A 4,250-nucleotide genomic window follows, 5' to 3' on the forward strand; every position below is an offset into this window, starting at 1 on the left:
CTACACACCACAAGCTGCAACTAAGACCCAGTGCAGCCAAATACATGAGAAATAAATTTAAAAAATAAAAAGGAAGTAAAGATTTGTGTGGCCTCCAACACCATGTCATGTGTCTTCAAGGTCCTCCATAGAAAATAAGTAAAAAGTTGACCCTAGAACTGCCCTTGCAGAGTTGAGTAGCCACAGTCTGTTCAAGGTGTTTATAAAGGCCCCATCACATTCCCCACCCCAGTCCTCCTGGCTTTAGGGCAGATCAGAGCCAAGCTGACAGGCAGTCTCTGAGTCTTTGTTGAACCTGAGCTCAGATGGATGTAGAAACACAAGAGAAGCCAAATCGTATGTTTAAACAGTTAAGAGGAAACCAAGCTCAGCAAGGAACTACAATCCTGGATTTAGCCTGGGTGAATTTTCCTTCTCTAGGATTTCCTGTCCCTTTTTTGGGATGTTTCTATCTATCCAAATGTTCAGTGGCAACTGGTTTAAGGTCATCAACTGAACGGTGAAAGAAACCCTTACACAGTACTTGGGTTTAGCTGCTAAAATATCTGTGGTTACCCAATCAACCCAAAGGCAGGCTTACAAGACACATGTTCCCAGCCTCCATCTATCTGTCCTTAGTAGAAAGAGGCCAAACTTGAAGACAGGGCTTAAAGAACCATCCCTAACAATAAAGGCCAGGCCAGCATGGGGCCCCAACTGCCTGGGAGGTCAGGGATAGTGGGGCTGGTGGGGGAGGTCCTTAAGGAATGTAGAGTAAGTGAACCCAAAAGTCTGCCTCCTGCAATGTTCTTAGGCTGCAGTTAAAATTTAACAATTTTTTTATGTAAATCATCTGGTATGTTCAATTGCATGGGGGGTTGGGGGTGGCAAAGAGGGAACAATGGGTTGGGATTAGATAATTTACTTAGTGCTGAAATTCCAGGAAGTTTGTGTTGATCTGGGCCTGGATCTTGTTACTTTTTAGCTTCAATCTAAATCTTTATCTTCCTAGTATAGTTGAGAGGACATTTTTTACTTAGCCATTTTTACAGTTGTAATTTTTTCCCCCTTTCATCAAATAGAGCCAGTTAGATTAGCAGCTCTTAGCACGGAGATGAAAATATTGGTAGGGCCCATTGGGCCCTGTTTTGTTTATTCTAACAGGGCAGGCTTTGATCTAAACATATTTCCTGGGGTCTGGACGCGATGACCTAATTCCTGTCTTATCCGTCTCCACTTTCTGTGAATCTCAGATTGCGCTTGACTGTGGAGTCCTTTGAAATTCACTTTACATTTTTTCCCACTTTGTTACCCCCTCTGACATTTGTTTCATTTGGGTTAGGGGTGTGTAGCTCCTAGTAAAAGACTCCAATGCTTTATTTTTCTAACAGGACTGCTAAGTTTTAACAGAGTGGGAGCTTTCTTTTTTTTTTTCTTCTTAAGTTCTCTCCTTCTTGACATTCGCAACACGCCAAAAACAATAAGCAAATAATCTACTGCTAGAAATTTTATGTCAACTGCAAATCAGTCAGGATTTTCTGTATGACACTTTTTTCTAATTTAAAGAACAAAACAAAACAAAAAAACTGTCCCCCACCCCCTTACACATCAATTGAATAAACCTGGCCCAGGAGAATTGAGAGGCAAAGACTTAAAGCTCAAAGTTGACTCTTGAGTCAATTGGTTTCCCTAAATGATCTGGAGAAACCTGCCTCCTTCCTTACTCTATGCAACCCTGCCCCTCCACAGCCACTGGCCTGAGGGGCCTTGGGTAGCTTGGGTCTTGTCACTGGGCTCCCTTTTTCCACCCTAGTTTCCTGTCAATCACCAAACTGCTCTTCCAAGCCTATTTTCCAGAAAGAGGGAAGCCCCTGTGTGTGTATGGGGGGATGGGGATAGGAGTGGGGGTAGGGGTAGGGAGCAACGCAGATGAAGGGGGAGGAAAAAAAAAAAAACACCACACAGGAATACAGGGAAGGACAGATGGGGGAGATAAGGAACCAGAAGAAGGTGAAAGAATGACAGCGACACAGTCGAGACCCAGAGAAAAAGAAAAAGCATCCTTATTCCGAAAAGTGGGGGAAAATAACCCACGTTGCTAACGTTTGTAAATTTTGAGTGATGGGTACAAGAAAGTTGGTTATTCGCAGCCCTCCTGTTTTGTTTTCTTTTTCTACAAGTCACATATTAAAAAAAAAAAAAAAAAAGGAACTGAGGCAAATTCACCAAAATGAATATTTTTAGTTCAAAAATGTGAATTTGGTTGTTATCATTCCGGGCAGCAACAAGCCCAGGAAATTCGGAGTCCGGTGATTCCACAACTACCTCGACGCACCTCCAATTAGAGAAGGGGGGCAAAGGAAGGCGAAAAAGTGAGGCGAGGCTTGGCGGGAGGGGGTGGGGAGGCGCGTTCACTTCGGCCTTAAAATAAACTTTGTAGCTTTATAAATATGAATAAATTTTCTCTTCCGCCGGGTTGAGCCGAAAGGCTGAGTGTATTTCTCACTCCGAGAGGAAGCAGGCTGAGGGCGATTTCTTGTTTTGGAAACGAATGTATGGGGGAATAGGCAGGTAATGATCAATAGCTTAGAGAGAGTCGATCGATGGATGGATAGGCAGGAACCAAAGCGAAGAGGGAAGGGAGGGGACAGAGACACCGACTGAGCCCGCGAGGCTCCGACTTTCTCCTAAGGGCTACGGTCGCCTCGGAAAGTCTGTCCAAACGAAACGCTGCTTCTGCTCCCGTTAACTCATCAGAAAAAGCTAGAAGGGAGGAGGTCGGTGGTGAGAGGGGAAAGAAAAAAAATCGCCCGCTGCCCGCCCCGCCAGCCTGGCGGAAATGGACCCGCAGCTGGGGAGGCGCAGGGCCGTGACCCCCGCGGCCGCTGCGGGTGGGAGCCCGGGGGTGGGGACCGCGCCGCGGCCGCGGGACGGAGGGGGTCGGGGGAGCGGTCCCGCCGGTGAGCTGTGTGTGTGCTCGGAAACCCGCGTCGGGGCTCTGCAGATGGGACCCCGTTGGAGAGGTGGGCGTGGGGCTCAGGGGCGCGCGCGGGAGGGGGAGCGCCGAGGGGCGTGTACGAGCAGGTCCCTCTCGGAGGCCCCCGCAGGTCTCAGGCTCGGTCCCCAGAGAAGCACCCGGATCCAAAGACCACTCAGGCCTGGGCACCCAGTCGTCTTCGCGCCCAGCCCTGGGAAGGGGTTGGATGCCTCCCTTCGCAGAGAAAACGTTCCCCTCTGGCCAGCGTATGCCAAGAGCAGCCAGAATCCCACCTTTTCGCCTGGTCCCCACTTTTGAGCAGAGGGGTGTCTCTGGGGGAGACGTGGCTGGGACCCTAGAGGCGCAATCGCCGATGCTTGCTAGTGCGCTGAAACGTCTGGGTGGTTCTCCGCAGCGCTCCGCAGCGCACAGCCCAGTGCCTGCCCTTTCAAAGTTTGGGGGCGCGGGTCCCCATATGGTCACAGCCTCAGGTCAGCGCCCACCTATTGGCACGCCCCTCCTGGGTCCCAGACCACTTAGCCTGGGGAAGCTCGCGCCGAGCGGCCATGGAGTGGCCTGCGCCCCAATGGAAACTTCTCCTGGAAGGTGGCCCGGACGATTCTCCCTTACCTGGGCGCAGGGCCACTGTCTGCCGGCGGTTTACCGCGGCTCTGGAAGAAAAAATTCGCAGACCCCTCTAGACACCAACTTCCACCCAGTCCGTTTGCTGACCCCAAAATAGTGCTCTGGAGGGAAACATGTTCTAGGGGAAACCCTAGAACAAAAGGAGAGAGGAGGAAATCAGACTGAATTCTGGTGATGCAATATTCAAGTCGACTCTACATATCCTTTGTCATGGACTTTTTCTTTCAAATATGCGTGTGTATTTAAATGCCTAAAAGACTAATTAAATAAAGACCAAGTTGACCTCGCTGGGTTGAGGCCCAGTTTCAGATTATATAACCCCAGCTGCCCCGGGAAATCTCCAGCAATGCTGCTCACAGCCGTCTGGAAAATGACTGAATCAAGGGAAGTGAAACCACCGGAACAGGAGAAATAAAGCCAAAGTCTCCAAGGCCACGAATGTCCTGCTTAAGGAAACTTACCTGGCCCGATGGAACCTCCTATACCAACTTTTTATTTCACACCATTTTTTTCCTTTTACTTGGGGGCAGAAAGGTTGTAGGAAGAGTAGCCAAACAAGTAATTGATATTGGGAGAATATCTAGATCCTCCAAATTTAAAAAAAAATAAAGAGAAAAAGAAAACACATGCTCATGCAAACCTGTTTCTG

Source organism: Muntiacus reevesi, chromosome 2, assembly GCF_963930625.1.
Source record: "Muntiacus reevesi chromosome 2, mMunRee1.1, whole genome shotgun sequence".
Lineage (NCBI taxonomy): Eukaryota > Metazoa > Chordata > Mammalia > Artiodactyla > Cervidae > Muntiacus > Muntiacus reevesi.